This window comes from Pelophylax lessonae (assembly GCF_965119305.1).
Source record: "Pelophylax lessonae genome assembly, chromosome: 4".
Lineage (NCBI taxonomy): Eukaryota > Metazoa > Chordata > Amphibia > Anura > Ranidae > Pelophylax > Pelophylax lessonae.
Window position 1 is genome coordinate 321,290,900 of NC_138771.1, and position 26,176 is coordinate 321,317,075.

The window sequence follows — 26,176 nt, forward strand, 5'->3', positions numbered from 1 at the left end:
GGAGGAGGAGTATAGAACAGGCAGCACCCTCAAAGCTTCAGAAGTATGAGATGAACCCCAAAAACTTGGAAAGGTGGATCTCACACGTACCGACACAGACTATTCCGCAATTTAATTGAGCCCCAAAGGTTTTTATTGAATAGCGGAATAGGAAATATGATCAAAAAAAGTGTATGTTTTTCACACGTACAGAAGCACACTAGGCCCCAATTACTATTGCTTGTACACCTAAAAGGATGGATGAGGAAGAGGAGGAGGAGGAGTATAGAACAGGCAGCACCCTCAAAGCTTCAGAAGTATGAGATGAACCCCAAAAACTTGGAAAGGTGGATCTCACACGTACCGACACAGACTATTCCGCAATTTAATTGAGCCCCAAAGGTTTTTATTGAATAGCGGAATAGGAAATATGATCAAAAAAAAGTGTATGTTTTTCACACGTACAGAAGCACACTAGGCCCCAATTACTATTGTTTGTACACCTAAAAGGATGGATGAGGAGGAGGAGGAGTATAGAACAGGCAGCACCCTCAAAGCTTCAGAAGTATGAGATGAACCCCAAAAACTTGGAAAGGTGGATCTCACACGTACCGACACAGACTATTCCGCAATTTAATTGAGCCCCAAAGGTTTTTATTGAATAGCGGAATAGGAAATATGATCAAAAAAAAGTGTATGTTTTTCACACGTACAGAAGCACACTAGGCCCCAATTACTATTGTTTGTACACCTAAAAGGATGGATGAGGAGGAGGAGGAGGAGGAGTATAGAACAGGCAGCACCCTCAAAGCTTCAGAAGTATGAGATGAACCCCAAAAACTTGGAAAGGTGGATCTCACACGTACCGACACAGACTATTCCGCAATTTAATTGAGCCCCAAAGGTTTTTATTGAATAGCGGAATAGGAAATATGATCAAAAAAAAGTGTATGTTTTTCACACGTACAGAAGCACACTAGGCCCCAATTACTATTGTTTGTACACCTAAAAGGATGGATGAGGAGGAGGAGGAGGAGGAGTATAGAACAGGCAGCACCCTCAAAGCTTCAGAAGTATGAGATGAACCCCAAAAACTTGGAAAGGTGGATCTCACACGTACCGACACAGACTATTCCGCAATTTAATTGAGCCCCAAAGGTTTTTATTGAATAGCGGAATAGGAAATATGATCAAAAAAAGTGTATGTTTTTCACACGTACAGAAGCACACTAGGCCCCAATTACTATTGCTTGTACACCTAAAAGGATGGATGAGGAAGAGGAGGAGGAGGAGTATAGAACAGGCAGCACCCTCAAAGCTTCAGAAGTATGAGATGAACCCCAAAAACTTGGAAAGGTGGATCTCACACGTACCGACACAGACTATTCCGCAATTTAATTGAGCCCCAAAGGTTTTTATTGAATAGCGGAATAGGAAATATGATCAAAAAAAAGTGTATGTTTTTCACACGTACAGAAGCACACTAGGCCCCAATTACTATTGTTTGTACACATAAAAGGATGGATGAGGAGGAGGAGGAGGAGGAGTATAGAACAGGCAGCACCCTCAAAGCTTCAGAAGTATGAGATGAACCCCAAAAACTTGGAAAGGTGGATCTCACACGTACCGACACAGACTATTCCGCAATTTAATTGAGCCCCAAAGGTTTTTATTGAATAGCGGAATAGGAAATATGATCAAAAAAAAGTGTATGTTTTTCACACGTACAGAAGCACACTAGGCCCCAATTACTATTGCTTGTACACCTAAAAGGATGGATGAGGAAGAGGAGGAGGAGGAGTATAGAACAGGCAGCACCCTCAAAGCTTCAGAAGTATGAGATGAACCCCAAAAACTTGGAAAGGTGGATCTCACACGTACCGACACAGACTATTCCGCAATTTAATTGAGCCCCAAAGGTTTTTATCGAATAGCGGAATAGGAAATATGATCAAAAAAAAGTGTATGTTTTTCACACGTACAGAAGCACACTAGGCCCCAATTACTATTGTTTGTACACCTAAAAGGATGGATGAGGAGGAGGAGGAGGAGTATAGAACAGGCAGCACCCTCAAAGCTTCAGAAGTATGAGATGAACCCCAAAAACTTGGAAAGGTGGATCTCACACGTACCGACACAGACTATTCCGCAATTTAATTGAGCCCCAAAGGTTTTTATTGAATAGCGGAATAGGAAATATGATAAAAAAAAAGTGGATGTTTTTCACACGTACAGAAGCACACTAGGCCCCAATTACTATTGTTTGTACACCTAAAAGGATGGATGAGGAGGAGGAGGAGGAGGAGGAGGAGTATAGAACAGGCAGCACCCTCAAAGCTTCAGAAGTATGAGATGAACCCCAAAAACTTGGAAAGGTGGATCTCACACATACCGACACAGACTATTCCGCAATTTAATTGAGCCCCAAAGGTTTTTATAGAATAGCGGAATAGGAAATATGATAAAAAAAGTGTATGTTTTTCACACGTACAGAAGCACACTAGGCCCCAATTACTATTGTTTGTACACCTAAAAGGATGGATGAGGAGGAGGAGGAGGAGGAGGAGGAGGAGTATAGAACAGGCAGCACCCTCAAAGCTTCAGAAGTATGAGATGAACCCCAAAAACTTGGAAAGGTGGATCTCACACGTACCGACACAGACTATTCCGCAATTTAATTGAGCCCCAAAGGTTTTTATTGAATAGCGGAATAGGAAATATGATCAAAAAAAAGTGTATGTTTTTCACACGTACAGAAGCACACTAGGCCCCAATTACTATTGTTTGTACACCTAAAAGGATGGATGCGGAAGAGGAGGAGGAGGAGTATAGAACAGGCAGCACCCTCAAAGCTTCAGAAGTATGAGATGAACCCCAAAAACTTGGAAAGGTGGATCTCACACGTACCGACACAGACTATTCCGCAATTTAATTGAGCCCCAAAGGTTTTTATTGAATAGCGGAATAGGAAATATGATCAAAAAAAGTGTATGTTTTTCACACGTACAGAAGCACACTAGGCCCCAATTACTATTGTTTGTACACCTAAAAGGATGGATGAGGAGGAGGAGGAGTATAGAACAGGCAGCACCCTCAAAGCTTCAGAAGTATGAGATGAACCCCAAAAACTTGGAAAGGTGGATCTCACACGTACCGACACAGACTATTCCGCAATTTAATTGAGCCCCAAAGGTTTTTATTGAATAGCGGAATAGGAAATATGATCAAAAAAAGTGTATGTTTTTCACACGTACAGAAGCACACTAGGCCCCAATTACTATTGTTTGTACACCTAAAAGGATGGATGAGGAGGAGGAGGAGGAGGAGTATAGAACAGGCAGCACCCTCAAAGCTTCAGAAGTATGAGATGAACCCCAAAAACTTGGAAAGGTGGATCTCACACGTACCGACACAGACTATTCCGCAATTTAATTGAGCCCCAAAGGTTTTTATTGAATAGCGGAATAGGAAATATGATCAAAAAAAAGTGTATGTTTTTCACACGTACAGAAGCACACTAGGCCCCAATTACTATTGTTTGTACACCTAAAAGGATGGATGAGGAGGAGGAGGAGGAGGAGTATAGAACAGGCAGCACCCTCAAAGCTTCAGAAGTATGAGATGAACCCCAAAAACTTGGAAAGGTGGATCTCACACGTACCGACACAGACTATTCCGCAATTTAATTGAGCCCCAAAGGTTTTTATTGAATAGCGGAATAGGAAATATGATCAAAAAAAGTGTATGTTTTTCACACGTACAGAAGCACACTAGGCCCCAATTACTATTGCTTGTACACCTAAAAGGATGGATGAGGAAGAGGAGGAGGAGGAGTATAGAACAGGCAGCACCCTCAAAGCTTCAGAAGTATGAGATGAACCCCAAAAACTTGGAAAGGTGGATCTCACACGTACCGACACAGACTATTCCGCAATTTAATTGAGCCCCAAAGGTTTTTATTGAATAGCGGAATAGGAAATATGATCAAAAAAAAGTGTATGTTTTTCACACGTACAGAAGCACACTAGGCCCCAATTACTATTGTTTGTACACATAAAAGGATGGATGAGGAGGAGGAGGAGGAGGAGTATAGAACAGGCAGCACCCTCAAAGCTTCAGAAGTATGAGATGAACCCCAAAAACTTGGAAAGGTGGATCTCACACGTACCGACACAGACTATTCCGCAATTTAATTGAGCCCCAAAGGTTTTTATTGAATAGCGGAATAGGAAATATGATCAAAAAAAAGTGTATGTTTTTCACACGTACAGAAGCACACTAGGCCCCAATTACTATTGCTTGTACACCTAAAAGGATGGATGAGGAAGAGGAGGAGGAGGAGTATAGAACAGGCAGCACCCTCAAAGCTTCAGAAGTATGAGATGAACCCCAAAAACTTGGAAAGGTGGATCTCACACGTACCGACACAGACTATTCCGCAATTTAATTGAGCCCCAAAGGTTTTTATCGAATAGCGGAATAGGAAATATGATCAAAAAAAAGTGTATGTTTTTCACACGTACAGAAGCACACTAGGCCCCAATTACTATTGTTTGTACACCTAAAAGGATGGATGAGGAGGAGGAGGAGGAGTATAGAACAGGCAGCACCCTCAAAGCTTCAGAAGTATGAGATGAACCCCAAAAACTTGGAAAGGTGGATCTCACACGTACCGACACAGACTATTCCGCAATTTAATTGAGCCCCAAAGGTTTTTATTGAATAGCGGAATAGGAAATATGATCAAAAAAAAGTGGATGTTTTTCACACGTACAGAAGCACACTAGGCCCCAATTACTATTGTTTGTACACCTAAAAGGATGGATGAGGAGGAGGAGGAGGAGGAGGAGGAGTATAGAACAGGCAGCACCCTCAAAGCTTCAGAAGTATGAGATGAACCCCAAAAACTTGGAAAGGTGGATCTCACACATACCGACACAGACTATTCCGCAATTTAATTGAGCCCCAAAGGTTTTTATAGAATAGTGGAATAGGAAATATGATAAAAAAAAGTGTATGTTTTTCACACGTACAGAAGCACACTAGGCCCCAATTACTATTGTTTGTACACCTAAAAGGATGGATGAGGAGGAGGAGGAGGAGGAGGAGGAGGAGTATAGAACAGGCAGCACCCTCAAAGCTTCAGAAGTATGAGATGAACCCCAAAAACTTGGAAAGGTGGATCTCACACGTACCGACACAGACTATTCCGCAATTTAATTGAGCCCCAAAGGTTTTTATTGAATAGCGGAATAGGAAATATGATCAAAAAAAAGTGGATGTTTTTCACACGTACAGAAGCACACTAGGCCCCAATTACTATTGTTTGTACACCTAAAAGGATGGATGAGGAGGAGGAGGAGGAGGAGGAGGAGTATAGAACAGGCAGCACCCTCAAAGCTTCAGAAGTATGAGATGAACCCCAAAAACTTGGAAAGGTGGATCTCACACATACCGACACAGACTATTCCGCAATTTAATTGAGCCCCAAAGGTTTTTATAGAATAGCGGAATAGGAAATATGATAAAAAAAAGTGTATGTTTTTCACACGTACAGAAGCACACTAGGCCCCAATTACTATTGTTTGTACACCTAAAAGGATGGATGAGGAGGAGGAGGAGGAGGAGGAGGAGGAGGAGTATAGAACAGGCAGCACCCTCAAAGCTTCAGAAGTATGAGATGAACCCCAAAAACTTGGAAAGGTGGATCTCACACGTACCGACACAGACTATTCCGCAATTTAATTGAGCCCCAAAGGTTTTTATTGAATAGCGGAATAGGAAATATGATCAAAAAAAAGTGTATGTTTTTCACACGTACAGAAGCACACTAGGCCCCAATTACTATTGTTTGTACACCTAAAAGGATGGATGCGGAAGAGGAGGAGGAGGAGTATAGAACAGGCAGCACCCTCAAAGCTTCAGAAGTATGAGATGAACCCCAAAAACTTGGAAAGGTGGATCTCACACGTACCGACACAGACTATTCCGCAATTTAATTGAGCCCCAAAGGTTTTTATTGAATAGCGGAATAGGAAATATGATCAAAAAAAGTGTATGTTTTTCACACGTACAGAAGCACACTAGGCCCCAATTACTATTGTTTGTACACCTAAAAGGATGGATGAGAAGGAGGAGGAGTATAGAACAGGCAGCACCCTCAAAGCTTCAGAAGTATGAGATGAACCCCAAAAACTTGGAAAGGTGGATCTCACACGTACCGACACAGACTATTCCGCAATTTAATTGAGCCCCAAAGGTTTTTATTGAATAGCGGAATAGGAAATATGATCAAAAAAAAGTGTATGTTTTTCACACGTACAGAAGCACACTAGGCCCCAATTACTATTGTTTGTACACCTAAAAGGATGGATGAGGAGGAGGAGGAGGAGGAGTATAGAACAGGCAGCACCCTCAAAGCTTCAGAAGTATGAGATGAACCCCAAAAACTTGGAAAGGTGGATCTCACACGTACCGACACAGACTATTCCGCAATTTAATTGAGCCCCAAAGGTTTTTATTGAATAGCGGAATAGGAAATATGATCAAAAAAAAGTGTATGTTTTTCACACGTACAGAAGCACACTAGGCCCCAATTACTATTGTTTGTACACCTAAAAGGATGGATGAGGAGGAGGAGGAGGAGGAGTATAGAACAGGCAGCACCCTCAAAGCTTCAGAAGTATGAGATGAACCCCAAAAACTTGGAAAGGTGGATCTCACACGTACCGACACAGACTATTCCGCAATTTAATTGAGCCCCAAAGGTTTTTATTGAATAGCGGAATAGGAAATATGATCAAAAAAAGTGTATGTTTTTCACACGTACAGAAGCACACTAGGCCCCAATTACTATTGCTTGTACACCTAAAAGGATGGATGAGGAAGAGGAGGAGGAGGAGTATAGAACAGGCAGCACCCTCAAAGCTTCAGAAGTATGAGATGAACCCCAAAAACTTGGAAAGGTGGATCTCACACGTACCGACACAGACTATTCCGCAATTTAATTGAGCCCCAAAGGTTTTTATTGAATAGCGGAATAGGAAATATGATCAAAAAAAAGTGTATGTTTTTCACACGTACAGAAGCACACTAGGCCCCAATTACTATTGTTTGTACACATAAAAGGATGGATGAGGAGGAGGAGGAGGAGGAGTATAGAACAGGCAGCACCCTCAAAGCTTCAGAAGTATGAGATGAACCCCAAAAACTTGGAAAGGTGGATCTCACACGTACCGACACAGACTATTCCGCAATTTAATTGAGCCCCAAAGGTTTTTATTGAATAGCGGAATAGGAAATATGATCAAAAAAAAGTGTATGTTTTTCACACGTACAGAAGCACACTAGGCCCCAATTACTATTGCTTGTACACCTAAAAGGATGGATGAGGAAGAGGAGGAGGAGGAGTATAGAACAGGCAGCACCCTCAAAGCTTCAGAAGTATGAGATGAACCCCAAAAACTTGGAAAGGTGGATCTCACACGTACCGACACAGACTATTCCGCAATTTAATTGAGCCCCAAAGGTTTTTATCGAATAGCGGAATAGGAAATATGATCAAAAAAAAGTGTATGTTTTTCACACGTACAGAAGCACACTAGGCCCCAATTACTATTGTTTGTACACCTAAAAGGATGGATGAGGAGGAGGAGGAGGAGTATAGAACAGGCAGCACCCTCAAAGCTTCAGAAGTATGAGATGAACCCCAAAAACTTGGAAAGGTGGATCTCACACGTACCGACACAGACTATTCCGCAATTTAATTGAGCCCCAAAGGTTTTTATTGAATAGCGGAATAGGAAATATGATCAAAAAAAAGTGGATGTTTTTCACACGTACAGAAGCACACTAGGCCCCAATTACTATTGTTTGTACACCTAAAAGGATGGATGAGGAGGAGGAGGAGGAGGAGGAGGAGTATAGAACAGGCAGCACCCTCAAAGCTTCAGAAGTATGAGATGAACCCCAAAAACTTGGAAAGGTGGATCTCACACATACCGACACAGACTATTCCGCAATTTAATTGAGCCCCAAAGGTTTTTATAGAATAGCGGAATAGGAAATATGATAAAAAAAAGTGTATGTTTTTCACACGTACAGAAGCACACTAGGCCCCAATTACTATTGTTTGTACACCTAAAAGGATGGATGAGGAGGAGGAGGAGGAGGAGGAGGAGGAGGAGTATAGAACAGGCAGCACCCTCAAAGCTTCAGAAGTATGAGATGAACCCCAAAAACTTGGAAAGGTGGATCTCACACGTACCGACACAGACTATTCCGCAATTTAATTGAGCCCCAAAGGTTTTTATTGAATAGCGGAATAGGAAATATGATCAAAAAAAAGTGTATGTTTTTCACACGTACAGAAGCACACTAGGCCCCAATTACTATTGTTTGTACACCTAAAAGGATGGATGCGGAAGAGGAGGAGGAGGAGTATAGAACAGGCAGCACCCTCAAAGCTTCAGAAGTATGAGATGAACCCCAAAAACTTGGAAAGGTGGATCTCACACGTACCGACACAGACTATTCCGCAATTTAATTGAGCCCCAAAGGTTTTTATTGAATAGCGGAATAGGAAATATGATCAAAAAAAGTGTATGTTTTTCACACGTACAGAAGCACACTAGGCCCCAATTACTATTGTTTGTACACCTAAAAGGATGGATGAGGAGGAGGAGGAGTATAGAACAGGCAGCACCCTCAAAGCTTCAGAAGTATGAGATGAACCCCAAAAACTTGGAAAGGTGGATCTCACACGTACCGACACAGACTATTCCGCAATTTAATTGAGCCCCAAAGGTTTTTATTGAATAGCGGAATAGGAAATATGATCAAAAAAAAGTGTATGTTTTTCACACGTACAGAAGCACACTAGGCCCCAATTACTATTGTTTGTACACCTAAAAGGATGGATGAGGAGGAGGAGGAGGAGGAGTATAGAACAGGCAGCACCCTCAAAGCTTCAGAAGTATGAGATGAACCCCAAAAACTTGGAAAGGTGGATCTCACACGTACCGACACAGACTATTCCGCAATTTAATTGAGCCCCAAAGGTTTTTATTGAATAGCGGAATAGGAAATATGATCAAAAAAAAGTGTATGTTTTTCACACGTACAGAAGCACACTAGGCCCCAATTACTATTGTTTGTACACCTAAAAGGATGGATGAGGAGGAGGAGGAGGAGGAGTATAGAACAGGCAGCACCCTCAAAGCTTCAGAAGTATGAGATGAACCCCAAAAACTTGGAAAGGTGGATCTCACACGTACCGACACAGACTATTCCGCAATTTAATTGAGCCCCAAAGGTTTTTATTGAATAGCGGAATAGGAAATATGATCAAAAAAAGTGTATGTTTTTCACACGTACAGAAGCACACTAGGCCCCAATTACTATTGCTTGTACACCTAAAAGGATGGATGAGGAAGAGGAGGAGGAGGAGTATAGAACAGGCAGCACCCTCAAAGCTTCAGAAGTATGAGATGAACCCCAAAAACTTGGAAAGGTGGATCTCACACGTACCGACACAGACTATTCCGCAATTTAATTGAGCCCCAAAGGTTTTTATTGAATAGCGGAATAGGAAATATGATCAAAAAAAAGTGTATGTTTTTCACACGTACAGAAGCACACTAGGCCCCAATTACTATTGTTTGTACACATAAAAGGATGGATGAGGAGGAGGAGGAGGAGGAGTATAGAACAGGCAGCACCCTCAAAGCTTCAGAAGTATGAGATGAACCCCAAAAACTTGGAAAGGTGGATCTCACACGTACCGACACAGACTATTCCGCAATTTAATTGAGCCCCAAAGGTTTTTATTGAATAGCGGAATAGGAAATATGATCAAAAAAAAGTGTATGTTTTTCACACGTACAGAAGCACACTAGGCCCCAATTACTATTGCTTGTACACCTAAAAGGATGGATGAGGAAGAGGAGGAGGAGGAGTATAGAACAGGCAGCACCCTCAAAGCTTCAGAAGTATGAGATGAACCCCAAAAACTTGGAAAGGTGGATCTCACACGTACCGACACAGACTATTCCGCAATTTAATTGAGCCCCAAAGGTTTTTATCGAATAGCGGAATAGGAAATATGATCAAAAAAAAGTGTATTTTTTTCACACGTACAGAAGCACACTAGGCCCCAATTACTATTGTTTGTACACCTAAAAGGATGGATGAGGAGGAGGAGGAGGAGTATAGAACAGGCAGCACCCTCAAAGCTTCAGAAGTATGAGATGAACCCCAAAAACTTGGAAAGGTGGATCTCACACGTACCGACACAGACTATTCCGCAATTTAATTGAGCCCCAAAGGTTTTTATTGAATAGCGGAATAGGAAATATGATCAAAAAAAAGTGGATGTTTTTCACACGTACAGAAGCACACTAGGCCCCAATTACTATTGTTTGTACACCTAAAAGGATGGATGAGGAGGAGGAGGAGGAGGAGGAGGAGTATAGAACAGGCAGCACCCTCAAAGCTTCAGAAGTATGAGATGAACCCCAAAAACTTGGAAAGGTGGATCTCACACATACCGACACAGACTATTCCGCAATTTAATTGAGCCCCAAAGGTTTTTATAGAATAGCGGAATAGGAAATATGATAAAAAAAAGTGTATGTTTTTCACACGTACAGAAGCACACTAGGCCCCAATTACTATTGTTTGTACACCTAAAAGGATGGATGAGGAGGAGGAGGAGGAGGAGGAGGAGGAGGAGTATAGAACAGGCAGCACCCTCAAAGCTTCAGAAGTATGAGATGAACCCCAAAAACTTGGAAAGGTGGATCTCACACGTACCGACACAGACTATTCCGCAATTTAATTGAGCCCCAAAGGTTTTTATTGAATAGCGGAATAGGAAATATGATCAAAAAAAAGTGTATGTTTTTCACACGTACAGAAGCACACTAGGCCCCAATTACTATTGTTTGTACACCTAAAAGGATGGATGCGGAAGAGGAGGAGGAGGAGTATAGAACAGGCAGCACCCTCAAAGCTTCAGAAGTATGAGATGAACCCCAAAAACTTGGAAAGGTGGATCTCACACGTACCGACACAGACTATTCCGCAATTTAATTGAGCCCCAAAGGTTTTTATTGAATAGCGGAATAGGAAATATGATCAAAAAAAGTGTATGTTTTTCACACGTACAGAAGCACACTAGGCCCCAATTACTATTGTTTGTACACCTAAAAGGATGGATGAGGAGGAGGAGGAGTATAGAACAGGCAGCACCCTCAAAGCTTCAGAAGTATGAGATGAACCCCAAAAACTTGGAAAGGTGGATCTCACACGTACCGACACAGACTATTCCGCAATTTAATTGAGCCCCAAAGGTTTTTATTGAATAGCGGAATAGGAAATATGATCAAAAAAAAGTGTATGTTTTTCTCACGTACAGAAGCACACTAGGCCCCAATTACTATTGTTTGTACACCTAAAAGGATGGATGAGGAGGAGGAGGAGGAGGAGTATAGAACAGGCAGCACCCTCAAAGCTTCAGAAGTATGAGATGAACCCCAAAAACTTGGAAAGGTGGATCTCACACGTACCGACACAGACTATTCCGCAATTTAATTGAGCCCCAAAGGTTTTTATTGAATAGCGGAATAGGAAATATGATCAAAAAAAAGTGTATGTTTTTCACACGTACAGAAGCACACTAGGCCCCAATTACTATTGTTTGTACACCTAAAAGGATGGATGAGGAGGAGGAGGAGGAGGAGTATAGAACAGGCAGCACCCTCAAAGCTTCAGAAGTATGAGATGAACCCCAAAAACTTGGAAAGGTGGATCTCACACGTACCGACACAGACTATTCCGCAATTTAATTGAGCCCCAAAGGTTTTTATTGAATAGCGGAATAGGAAATATGATCAAAAAAAGTGTATGTTTTTCACACGTACAGAAGCACACTAGGCCCCAATTACTATTGCTTGTACACCTAAAAGGATGGATGAGGAAGAGGAGGAGGAGGAGTATAGAACAGGCAGCACCCTCAAAGCTTCAGAAGTATGAGATGAACCCCAAAAACTTGGAAAGGTGGATCTCACACGTACCGACACAGACTATTCCGCAATTTAATTGAGCCCCAAAGGTTTTTATTGAATAGCGGAATAGGAAATATGATCAAAAAAAAGTGTATGTTTTTCACACGTACAGAAGCACACTAGGCCCCAATTACTATTGTTTGTACACATAAAAGGATGGATGAGGAGGAGGAGGAGGAGGAGTATAGAACAGGCAGCACCCTCAAAGCTTCAGAAGTATGAGATGAACCCCAAAAACTTGGAAAGGTGGATCTCACACGTACCGACACAGACTATTCCGCAATTTAATTGAGCCCCAAAGGTTTTTATTGAATAGCGGAATAGGAAATATGATCAAAAAAAAGTGTATGTTTTTCACACGTACAGAAGCACACTAGGCCCCAATTACTATTGCTTGTACACCTAAAAGGATGGATGAGGAAGAGGAGGAGGAGGAGTATAGAACAGGCAGCACCCTCAAAGCTTCAGAAGTATGAGATGAACCCCAAAAACTTGGAAAGGTGGATCTCACACGTACCGACACAGACTATTCCGCAATTTAATTGAGCCCCAAAGGTTTTTATCGAATAGCGGAATAGGAAATATGATCAAAAAAAAGTGTATGTTTTTCACACGTACAGAAGCACACTAGGCCCCAATTACTATTGTTTGTACACCTAAAAGGATGGATGAGGAGGAGGAGGAGGAGTATAGAACAGGCAGCACCCTCAAAGCTTCAGAAGTATGAGATGAACCCCAAAAACTTGGAAAGGTGGATCTCACACGTACCGACACAGACTATTCCGCAATTTAATTGAGCCCCAAAGGTTTTTATTGAATAGCGGAATAGGAAATATGATCAAAAAAAAGTGGATGTTTTTCACACGTACAGAAGCACACTAGGCCCCAATTACTATTGTTTGTACACCTAAAAGGATGGATGAGGAGGAGGAGGAGGAGGAGGAGGAGTATAGAACAGGCAGCACCCTCAAAGCTTCAGAAGTATGAGATGAACCCCAAAAACTTGGAAAGGTGGATCTCACACATACCGACACAGACTATTCCGCAATTTAATTGAGCCCCAAAGGTTTTTATAGAATAGCGGAATAGGAAATATGATAAAAAAAAGTGTATGTTTTTCACACGTACAGAAGCACACTAGGCCCCAATTACTATTGTTTGTACACCTAAAAGGATGGATGAGGAGGAGGAGGAGGAGGAGGAGGAGGAGGAGTATAGAACAGGCAGCACCCTCAAAGCTTCAGAAGTATGAGATGAACCCCAAAAACTTGGAAAGGTGGATCTCACACGTACCGACACAGACTATTCCGCAATTTAATTGAGCCCCAAAGGTTTTTATTGAATAGCGGAATAGGAAATATGATCAAAAAAAAGTGTATGTTTTTCACACGTACAGAAGCACACTAGGCCCCAATTACTATTGTTTGTACACCTAAAAGGATGGATGCGGAAGAGGAGGAGGAGGAGTATAGAACAGGCAGCACCCTCAAAGCTTCAGAAGTATGAGATGAACCCCAAAAACTTGGAAAGGTGGATCTCACACGTACCGACACAGACTATTCCGCAATTTAATTGAGCCCCAAAGGTTTTTATTGAATAGCGGAATAGGAAATATGATCAAAAAAAGTGTATGTTTTTCACACGTACAGAAGCACACTAGGCCCCAATTACTATTGTTTGTACACCTAAAAGGATGGATGAGGAGGAGGAGGAGTATAGAACAGGCAGCACCCTCAAAGCTTCAGAAGTATGAGATGAACCCCAAAAACTTGGAAAGGTGGATCTCACACGTACCGACACAGACTATTCCGCAATTTAATTGAGCCCCAAAGGTTTTTATTGAATAGCGGAATAGGAAATATGATCAAAAAAAAGTGTATGTTTTTCACACGTACAGAAGCACACTAGGCCCCAATTACTATTGTTTGTACACCTAAAAGGATGGATGAGGAGGAGGAGGAGGAGGAGTATAGAACAGGCAGCACCCTCAAAGCTTCAGAAGTATGAGATGAACCCCAAAAACTTGGAAAGGTGGATCTCACACGTACCGACACAGACTATTCCGCAATTTAATTGAGCCCCAAAGGTTTTTATTGAATAGCGGAATAGGAAATATGATCAAAAAAAAGTGTATGTTTTTCACACGTACAGAAGCACACTAGGCCCCAATTACTATTGTTTGTACACCTAAAAGGATGGATGAGGAGGAGGAGGAGGAGGAGTATAGAACAGGCAGCACCCTCAAAGCTTCAGAAGTATGAGATGAACCCCAAAAACTTGGAAAGGTGGATCTCACACGTACCGACACAGACTATTCCGCAATTTAATTGAGCCCCAAAGGTTTTTATTGAATAGCGGAATAGGAAATATGATCAAAAAAAGTGTATGTTTTTCACACGTACAGAAGCACACTAGGCCCCAATTACTATTGCTTGTACACCTAAAAGGATGGATGAGGAAGAGGAGGAGGAGGAGTATAGAACAGGCAGCACCCTCAAAGCTTCAGAAGTATGAGATGAACCCCAAAAACTTGGAAAGGTGGATCTCACACGTACCGACACAGACTATTCCGCAATTTAATTGAGCCCCAAAGGTTTTTATTGAATAGCGGAATAGGAAATATGATCAAAAAAAAGTGTATGTTTTTCACACGTACAGAAGCACACTAGGCCCCAATTACTATTGTTTGTACACATAAAAGGATGGATGAGGAGGAGGAGGAGGAGGAGTATAGAACAGGCAGCACCCTCAAAGCTTCAGAAGTATGAGATGAACCCCAAAAACTTGGAAAGGTGGATCTCACACGTACCGACACAGACTATTCCGCAATTTAATTGAGCCCCAAAGGTTTTTATTGAATAGCGGAATAGGAAATATGATAAAAAAAAAGTGTATGTTTTTCACACGTACAGAAGCACACTAGGCCCCAATTACTATTGCTTGTACACCTAAAAGGATGGATGAGGAAGAGGAGGAGGAGGAGTATAGAACAGGCAGCACCCTCAAAGCTTCAGAAGTATGAGATGAACCCCAAAAACTTGGAAAGGTGGATCTCACACGTACCGACACAGACTATTCCGCAATTTAATTGAGCCCCAAAGGTTTTTATCGAATAGCGGAATAGGAAATATGATCAAAAAAAAGTGTATGTTTTTCACACGTACAGAAGCACACTAGGCCCCAATTACTATTGTTTGTACACCTAAAAGGATGGATGAGGAGGAGGAGGAGGAGTATAGAACAGGCAGCACCCTCAAAGCTTCAGAAGTATGAGATGAACCCCAAAAACTTGGAAAGGTGGATCTCACACGTACCGACACAGACTATTCCGCAATTTAATTGAGCCCCAAAGGTTTTTATTGAATAGCGGAATAGGAAATATGATCAAAAAAAAGTGGATGTTTTTCACACGTACAGAAGCACACTAGGCCCCAATTACTATTGTTTGTACACCTAAAAGGATGGATGAGGAGGAGGAGGAGGAGGAGGAGGAGTATAGAACAGGCAGCACCCTCAAAGCTTCAGAAGTATGAGATGAACCCCAAAAACTTGGAAAGGTGGATCTCACACATACCGACACAGACTATTCCGCAATTTAATTGAGCCCCAAAGGTTTTTATAGAATAGCGGAATAGGAAATATGATAAAAAAAAGTGTATGTTTTTCACACGTACAGAAGCACACTAGGCCCCAATTACTATTGTTTGTACACCTAAAAGGATGGATGAGGAGGAGGAGGAGGAGGAGGAGGAGGAGGAGTATAGAACAGGCAGCACCCTCAAAGCTTCAGAAGTATGAGATGAACCCCAAAAACTTGGAAAGGTGGATCTCACACGTACCGACACAGACTATTCCGCAATTTAATTGAGCCCCAAAGGTTTTTATTGAATAGCGGAATAGGAAATATGATCAAAAAAAAGTGTATGTTTTTCACACGTACAGAAGCACACTAGGCCCCAATTACTATTGTTTGTACACCTAAAAGGATGGATGCGGAAGAGGAGGAGGAGGAGTATAGAACAGGCAGCACCCTCAAAGCTTCAGAAGTATGAGATGAACCCCAAAAACTTGGAAAGGTGGATCTCACACGTACCGACACAGACTATTCCGCAATTTAATTGAGCCCCAAAGGTTTTTATTGAATAGCGGAATAGGAAATATGATCAAAAAAAGTGTATGTTTTTCACACGTACAGAAGCACACTAGGCCCCAATTACTATTGTTTGTACACCTAAAAGGATGGATGAGGAGGAGGAGGAGTATAGAACAGGCAGCACCCTCAAAGCTTCAGAAGTATGAGATGAACCCCAAAAACTTGGAAAGGTGGATCTCACACGTACCGACACAGACTATTCCGCAATTTAATTGAGCCCCAAAGGTTTTTATTGAATAGCGGAATAGGAAATATGATCAAAAAAAAGTGTATGTTTTTCACACGTACAGAAGCACACTAGGCCCCAATTACTATTGTTTGTACACCTAAAAGGATGGATGAGGAGGAGGAGGAGGAGGAGTATAGAACAGGCAGCACCCTCAAAGCTTCAGAAGTATGAGATGAACCCCAAAAACTTGGAAAGGTGGATCTCACACGTACCGACACAGACTATTCCGCAATTTAATTGAGCCCCAAAGGTTTTTATTGAATAGCGGAATAGGAAATATGATCAAAAAAAAGTGTATGTTTTTCACACGTACAGAAGCACACTAGGCCCCAATTACTATTGTTTGTACACCTAAAAGGATGGATGAGGAGGAGGAGGAGGAGGAGTATAGAACAGGCAGCACCCTCAAAGCTTCAGAAGTATGAGATGAACCCCAAAAACTTGGAAAGGTGGATCTCACACGTACCGACACAGACTATTCCGCAATTTAATTGAGCCCCAAAGGTTTTTATTGAATAGCGGAATAGGAAATATGATCAAAAAAAGTGTATGTTTTTCACACGTACAGAAGCACACTAGGCCCCAATTACTATTGCTTGTACACCTAAAAGGATGGATGAGGAAGAGGAGGAGGAGGAGTATAGAACAGGCAGCACCCTCAAAGCTTCAGAAGTATGAGATGAACCCCAAAAACTTGGAAAGGTGGATCTCACACGTACCGACACAGACTATTCCGCAATTTAATTGAGCCCCAAAGGTTTTTATTGAATAGCGGAATAGGAAATATGATCAAAAAAAAGTGTATGTTTTTCACACGTACAGAAGCACACTAGGCCCCAATTACTATTGTTTGTACACATAAAAGGATGGATGAGGAGGAGGAGGAGGAGGAGTATAGAACAGGCAGCACCCTCAAAGCTTCAGAAGTATGAGATGAACCCCAAAAACTTGGAAAGGTGGATCTCACACGTACCGACACAGACTATTCCGCAATTTAATTGAGCCCCAAAGGTTTTTATTGAATAGCGGAATAGGAAATATGATCAAAAAAAAGTGTATGTTTTTCACACGTACAGAAGCACACTAGGCCCCAATTACTATTGCTTGTACACCTAAAAGGATGGATGAGGAAGAGGAGGAGGAGGAGTATAGAACAGGCAGCACCCTCAAAGCTTCAGAAGTATGAGATGAACCCCAAAAACTTGGAAAGGTGGATCTCACACGTACCGACACAGACTATTCCGCAATTTAATTGAGCCCCAAAGGTTTTTATCGAATAGCGGAATAGGAAATATGATCAAAAAAAAGTGTATGTTTTTCACACGTACAGAAGCACACTAGGCCCCAATTACTATTGTTTGTACACCTAAAAGGATGGATGAGGAGGAGGAGGAGGAGTATAGAACAGGCAGCACCCTCAAAGCTTCAGAAGTATGAGATGAACCCCAAAAACTTGGAAAGGTGGATCTCACACGTACCGACACAGACTATTCCGCAATTTAATTGAGCCCCAAAGGTTTTTATTGAATAGCGGAATAGGAAATATGATCAAAAAAAAGTGGATGTTTTTCACACGTACAGAAGCACACTAGGCCCCAATTACTATTGTTTGTACACCTAAAAGGATGGATGAGGAGGAGGAGGAGGAGGAGGAGGAGTATAGAACAGGCAGCACCCTCAAAGCTTCAGAAGTATGAGATGAACCCCAAAAACTTGGAAAGGTGGATCTCACACATACCGACACAGACTATTCCGCAATTTAATTGAGCCCCAAAGGTTTTTATAGAATAGCGGAATAGGAAATATGATAAAAAAAAGTGTATGTTTTTCACACGTACAGAAGCACACTAGGCCCCAATTACTATTGTTTGTACACCTAAAAGGATGGATGAGGAGGAGGAGGAGGAGGAGGAGGAGGAGGAGTATAGAACAGGCAGCACCCTCAAAGCTTCAGAAGTATGAGATGAACCCCAAAAACTTGGAAAGGTGGATCTCACACGTACCGACACAGACTATTCCGCAATTTAATTGAGCCCCAAAGGTTTTTATTGAATAGCGGAATAGGAAATATGATCAAAAAAAAGTGTATGTTTTTCACACGTACAGAAGCACACTAGGCCCCAATTACTATTGTTTGTACACCTAAAAGGATGGATGCGGAAGAGGAGGAGGAGGAGTATAGAACAGGCAGCACCCTCAAAGCTTCAGAAGTATGAGATGAACCCCAAAAACTTGGAAAGGTGGATCTCACACGTACCGACACAGACTATTCCGCAATTTAATTGAGCCCCAAAGGTTTTTATTGAATAGCGGAATAGGAAATATGATCAAAAAAAGTGTATGTTTTTCACACGTACAGAAGCACACTAGGCCCCAATTACTATTGTTTGTACACCTAAAAGGATGGATGAGGAGGAGGAGGAGTATAGAACAGGCAGCACCCTCAAAGCTTCAGAAGTATGAGATGAACCCCAAAAACTTGGAAAGGTGGATCTCACACGTACCGACACAGACTATTCCGCAATTTAATTGAGCCCCAAAGGTTTTTATTGAATAGCGGAATAGGAAATATGATCAAAAAAAAGTGTATGTTTTTCACACGTACAGAAGCACACTAGGCCCCAATTACTATTGTTTGTACACCTAAAAGGATGGATGAGGAGGAGGAGGAGGAGGAGTATAGAACAGGCAGCACCCTCAAAGCTTCAGAAGTATGAGATGAACCCCAAAAACTTGGAAAGGTGGATCTCACACGTACCGACACAGACTATTCCGCAATTTAATTGAGCCCCAAAGGTTTTTATTGAATAGCGGAATAGGAAATATGATCAAAAAAAAGTGTATGTTTTTCACACGTACAGAAGCACACTAGGCCCCAATTACTATTGTTTGTACACCTAAAAGGATGGATGAGGAGGAGGAGGAGGAGGAGCATAGAACAGGCAGCACCCTCAAAGCTTCAGAAGTATGAGATGAACCCCAAAAACTTGGAAAGGTGGATCTCACACGTACCGACACAGACTATTCCGCAATTTAATTGAGCCCCAAAGGTTTTTATTGAATAGCGGAATAGGAAATATGATCAAAAAAAGTGTATGTTTTTCACACGTACAGAAGCACACTAGGCCCCAATTACTATTGCTTGTACACCTAAAAGGATGGATGAGGAAGAGGAGGAGGAGGAGTATAGAACAGGCAGCACCCTCAAAGCTTCAGAAGTATGAGATGAACCCCAAAAACTTGGAAAGGTGGATCTCACACGTACCGACACAGACTATTCCGCAATTTAATTGAGCCCCAAAGGTTTTTATTGAATAGCGGAATAGGAAATATGATCAAAAAAAAGTGTATGTTTTTCACACGTACAGAAGCACACTAGGCCCCAATTACTATTGTTTGTACACATAAAAGGATGGATGAGGAGGAGGAGGAGGAGGAGTATAGAACAGGCAGCACCCTCAAAGCTTCAGAAGTATGAGATGAACCCCAAAAACTTGGAAAGGTGGATCTCACACGTACCGACACAGACTATTCCGCAATTTAATTGAGCCCCAAAGGTTTTTATTGAATAGCGGAATAGGAAATATGATCAAAAAAAAGTGTATGTTTTTCACACGTACAGAAGCACACTAGGCCCCAATTACTATTGCTTGTACACCTAAAAGGATGGATGAGGAAGAGGAGGAGGAGGAGTATAGAACAGGCAGCACCCTCAAAGCTTCAGAAGTATGAGATGAACCCCAAAAACTTGGAAAGGTGGATCTCACACGTACCGACACAGACTATTCCGCAATTTAATTGAGCCCCAAAGGTTTTTATCGAATAGCGGAATAGGAAATATGATCAAAAAAAAGTGTATGTTTTTCACACGTACAGAAGCACACTAGGCCCCAATTACTATTGTTTGTACACCTAAAAGGATGGATGAGGAGGAGGAGGAGGAGTATAGAACAGGCAGCACCCTCAAAGCTTCAGAAGTATGAGATGAACCCCAAAAACTTGGAAAGGTGGATCTCACACGTACCGACACAGACTATTCCGCAATTTAATTGAGCCCCAAAGGTTTTTATTGAATAGCGGAATAGGAAATATGATCAAAAAAAAGTGGATGTTTTTCACACGTACAGAAGCACACTAGGCCCCAATTACTATTGTTTGTACACCTAAAAGGATGGATGAGGAGGAGGAGGAGGAGGAGGAGGAGTATAGAACAGGCAGCACCCTCAAAGCTTCAGAAGTATGAGATGAACCCCAAAAACTTGGAAAGGTGGATCTCACACATACCGACACAGACTATTCCGCAATTTAATTGAGCCCCAAAGGTTTTTATAGAATAGCGGAATAGGAAATATGATAAAAAAAAGTGTATGTTTTTCACACGTACAGAAGCACACTAGGCCCCAATTACTATTGTTTGTACACCTAAAAGGATGGATGAGGAGGAGGAGGAGGAGGAGGAGGAGGAGGAGTATAGAACAGGCAGCACCCTCAAAGCTTCAGAAGTATGAGATGAACCCCAAAAACTTGGAAAGGTGGATCTCACACGTACCGACACAGACTATTCCGCAATTTAATTGAGCCCCAAAGGTTTTTATTGAATAGCGGAATAGGAAATATGATCAAAAAAAAGTGTATGTTTTTCACACGTACAGAAGCACACTAGGCCCCAATTACTATTGTTTGTACACCTAAAAGGATGGATGCGGAAGAGGAGGAGGAGGAGTATAGAACAGGCAGCACCCTCAAAGCTTCAGAAGTATGAGATGAACCCCAAAAACTTGGAAAGGTGGATCTCACACGTACCGACACAGACTATTCCGCAATTTAATTGAGCCCCAAAGGTTTTTATTGAATAGCGGAATAGGAAATATGATCAAAAAAAGTGTATGTTTTTCACACGTACAGAAGCACACTAGGCCCCAATTACTATTGTTTGTACACCTAAAAGGATGGATGAGGAGGAGGAGGAGTATAGAACAGGCAGCACCCTCAAAGCTTCAGAAGTATGAGATGAACCCCAAAAACTTGGAAAGGTGGATCTCACACGTACCGACACAGACTATTCCGCAATTTAATTGAGCCCCAAAGGTTTTTATTGAATAGCGGAATAGGAAATATGATCAAAAAAAAGTGTATGTTTTTCACACGTACAGAAGCACACTAGGCCCCAATTACTATTGTTTGTACACCTAAAAGGATGGATGAGGAGGAGGAGGAGGAGGAGTATAGAACAGGCAGCACCCTCAAAGCTTCAGAAGTATGAGATGAACCCCAAAAACTTGGAAAGGTGGATCTCACACGTACCGACACAGACTATTCCGCAATTTAATTGAGCCCCAAAGGTTTTTATTGAATAGCGGAATAGGAAATATGATCAAAAAAAAGTGTATGTTTTTCACACGTACAGAAGCACACTAGGCCCCAATTACTATTGTTTGTACACCTAAAAGGATGGATGAGGAGGAGGAGGAGGAGGAGTATAGAACAGGCAGCACCCTCAAAGCTTCAGAAGTATGAGATGAACCCCAAAAACTTGGAAAGGTGGATCTCACACGTACCGACACAGACTATTCCGCAATTTAATTGAGCCCCAAAGGTTTTTATTGAATAGCGGAATAGGAAATATGATCAAAAAAAGTGTATGTTTTTCACACGTACAGAAGCACACTAGGCCCCAATTACTATTGCTTGTACACCTAAAAGGATGGATGAGGAAGAGGAGGAGGAGGAGTATAGAACAGGCAGCACCCTCAAAGCTTCAGAAGTATGAGATGAACCCCAAAAACTTGGAAAGGTGGATCTCACACGTACCGACACAGACTATTCCGCAATTTAATTGAGCCCCAAAGGTTTTTATTGAATAGCGGAATAGGAAATATGATCAAAAAAAAGTGTATGTTTTTCACACGTACAGAAGCACACTAGGCCCCAATTACTATTGTTTGTACACATAAAAGGATGGATGAGGAGGAGGAGGAGGAGGAGTATAGAACAGGCAGCACCCTCAAAGCTTCAGAAGTATGAGATGAACCCCAAAAACTTGGAAAGGTGGATCTCACACGTACCGACACAGACTATTCCGCAATTTAATTGAGCCCCAAAGGTTTTTATTGAATAGCGGAATAGGAAATATGATCAAAAAAAAGTGTATGTTTTTCACACGTACAGAAGCACACTAGGCCCCAATTACTATTGCTTGTACACCTAAAAGGATGGATGAGGAAGAGGAGGAGGAGGAGTATAGAACAGGCAGCACCCTCAAAGCTTCAGAAGTATGAGATGAACCCCAAAAACTTGGAAAGGTGGATCTCACACGTACCGACACAGACTATTCCGCAATTTAATTGAGCCCCAAAGGTTTTTATCGAATAGCGGAATAGGAAATATGATCAAAAAAAAGTGTATGTTTTTCACACGTACAGAAGCACACTAGGCCCCAATTACTATTGTTTGTACACCTAAAAGGATGGATGAGGAGGAGGAGGAGGAGTATAGAACAGGCAGCACCCTCAAAGCTTCAGAAGTATGAGATGAACCCCAAAAACTTGGAAAGGTGGATCTCACACGTACCGACACAGACTATTCCGCAATTTAATTGAGCCCCAAAGGTTTTTATTGAATAGCGGAATAGGAAATATGATCAAAAAAAAGTGGATGTTTTTCACACGTACAGAAGCACACTAGGCCCCAATTACTATTGTTTGTACACCTAAAAGGATGGATGAGGAGGAGGAGGAGGAGGAGGAGGAGTATAGAACAGGCAGCACCCTCAAAGCTTCAGAAGTATGAGATGAACCCCAAAAACTTGGAAAGGTGGATCTCACACATACCGACACAGACTATTCCGCAATTTAATTGAGCCCCAAAGGTTTTTATAGAATAGCGGAATAGGAAATATGATAAAAAAAAGTGTATGTTTTTCACACGTACAGAAGCACACTAGGCCCCAATTACTATTGTTTGTACACCTAAAAGGATGGATGAGGAGGAGGAGGAGGAGGAGGAGGAGGAGGAGTATAGAACAGGCAGCACCCTCAAAGCTTCAGAAGTATGAGATGAACCCCAAAAACTTGGAAAGGTGGATCTCACACGTACCGACACAGACTATTCCGCAATTTAATTGAGCCCCAAAGGTTTTTATTGAATAGCGGAATAGGAAATATGATCAAAAAAAAGTGTATGTTTTTCACACGTACAGAAGCACACTAGGCCCCAATTACTATTGTTTGTACACCTAAAAGGATGGATGCGGAAGAGGAGGAGGAGGAGTATAGAACAGGCAGCACCCTCAAAGCTTCAGAAGTATGAGATGAACCCCAAAAACTTGGAAAGGTGGATCTCACACGTACCGACACAGACTATTCCGCAATTTAATTGAGCCCCAAAGGTTTTTATTGAATAGCGGAATAGGAAATATGATCAAAAAAAGTGTATGTTTTTCACACGTACAGAAGCACACTAGGCCCCAATTACTATTGTTTGTACACCTAAAAGGATGGATGAGGAGGAGGAGGAGTATAGAACAGGCAGCACCCTCAAAGCTTCAGAAGTATGAGATGAACCCCAAAAACTTGGAAAGGTGGATCTCACACGTACCGACACAGACTATTCCGCAATTTAATTGAGCCCCAAAGGTTTTTATTGAATAGCGGAATAGGAAATATGATCAAAAAAAAGTGTATGTTTTTCACACGTACAGAAGCACACTAGGCCCCAATTACTATTGTTTGTACACCTAAAAGGATGGATGAGGAGGAGGAGGAGGAGGAGTATAGAACAGGCAGCACCCTCAAAGCTTCAGAAGTATGAGATGAACCCCAAAAACTTGGAAAGGTGGATCTCACACGTACCGACACAGACTATTCCGCAATTTAATTGAGCCCCAAAGGTTTTTATTGAATAGCGGAATAGGAAATATGATCAAAAAAAAGTGTATGTTTTTCACACGTACAGAAGCACACTAGGCCCCAATTACTATTGTTTGTACACCTAAAAGGATGGATGAGGAGGAGGAGGAGGAGGAGTATAGAACAGGCAGCACCCTCAAAGCTTCAGAAGTATGAGATGAACCCCAAAAACTTGGAAAGGTGGATCTCACACGTACCGACACAGACTATTCCGCAATTTAATTGAGCCCCAAAGGTTTTTATTGAATAGCGGAATAGGAAATATGATCAAAAAAAGTGTATGTTTTTCACACGTACAGAAGCACACTAGGCCCCAATTACTATTGCTTGTACACCTAAAAGGATGGATGAGGAAGAGGAGGAGGAGGAGTATAGAACAGGCAGCACCCTCAAAGCTTCAGAAGTATGAGATGAACCCCAAAAACTTGGAAAGGTGGATCTCACACGTACCGACACAGACTATTCCGCAATTTAATTGAGCCCCAAAGGTTTTTATTGAATAGCGGAATAGGAAATATGATCAAAAAAAAGTGTATGTTTTTCACACGTACAGAAGCACACTAGGCCCCAATTACTATTGTTTGTACACATAAAAGGATGGATGAGGAGGAGGAGGAGGAGGAGTATAGAACAGGCAGCACCCTCAAAGCTTCAGAAGTATGAGATGAACCCCAAAAACTTGGAAAGGTGGATCTCACACGTACCGACACAGACTATTCCGCAATTTAATTGAGCCCCAAAGGTTTTTATTGAATAGCGGAATAGGAAATATGATCAAAAAAAAGTGTATGTTTTTCACACGTACAGAAGCACACTAGGCCCCAATTACTATTGCTTGTACACCTAAAAGGATGGATGAGGAAGAGGAGGAGGAGGAGTATAGAACAGGCAGCACCCTCAAAGCTTCAGAAGTATGAGATGAACCCCAAAAACTTGGAAAGGTGGATCTCACACGTACCGACACAGACTATTCCGCAATTTAATTGAGCCCCAAAGGTTTTTATCGAATAGCGGAATAGGAAATATGATCAAAAAAAAGTGTATGTTTTTCACACGTACAGAAGCACACTAGGCCCCAATTACTATTGTTTGTACACCTAAAAGGATGGATGAGGAGGAGGAGGAGGAGTATAGAACAGGCAGCACCCTCAAAGCTTCAGAAGTATGAGATGAACCCCAAAAACTTGGAAAGGTGGATCTCACACGTACCGACACAGACTATTCCGCAATTTAATTGAGCCCCAAAGGTTTTTATTGAATAGCGGAATAGGAAATATGATCAAAAAAAAGTGGATGTTTTTCACACGTACAGAAGCACACTAGGCCCCAATTACTATTGTTTGTACACCTAAAAGGATGGATGAGGAGGAGGAGGAGGAGGAGGAGGAGTATAGAACAGGCAGCACCCTCAAAGCTTCAGAAGTATGAGATGAACCCCAAAAACTTGGAAAGGTGGATCTCACACATACCGACACAGACTATTCCGCAATTTAATTGAGCCCCAAAGGTTTTTATAGAATAGCGGAATAGGAAATATGATAAAAAAAAGTGTATGTTTTTCACACGTACAGAAGCACACTAGGCCCCAATTACTATTGTTTGTACACCTAAAAGGATGGATGAGGAGGAGGAGGAGGAGGAGGAGGAGGAGGAGTATAGAACAGGCAGCACCCTCAAAGCTTCAGAAGTATGAGATGAACCCCAAAAACTTGGAAAGGTGGATCTCACACGTACCGACACAGACTATTCCGCAATTTAATTGAGCCCCAAAGGTTTTTATTGAATAGCGGAATAGGAAATATGATCAAAAAAAAGTGTATGTTTTTCACACGTACAGAAGCAC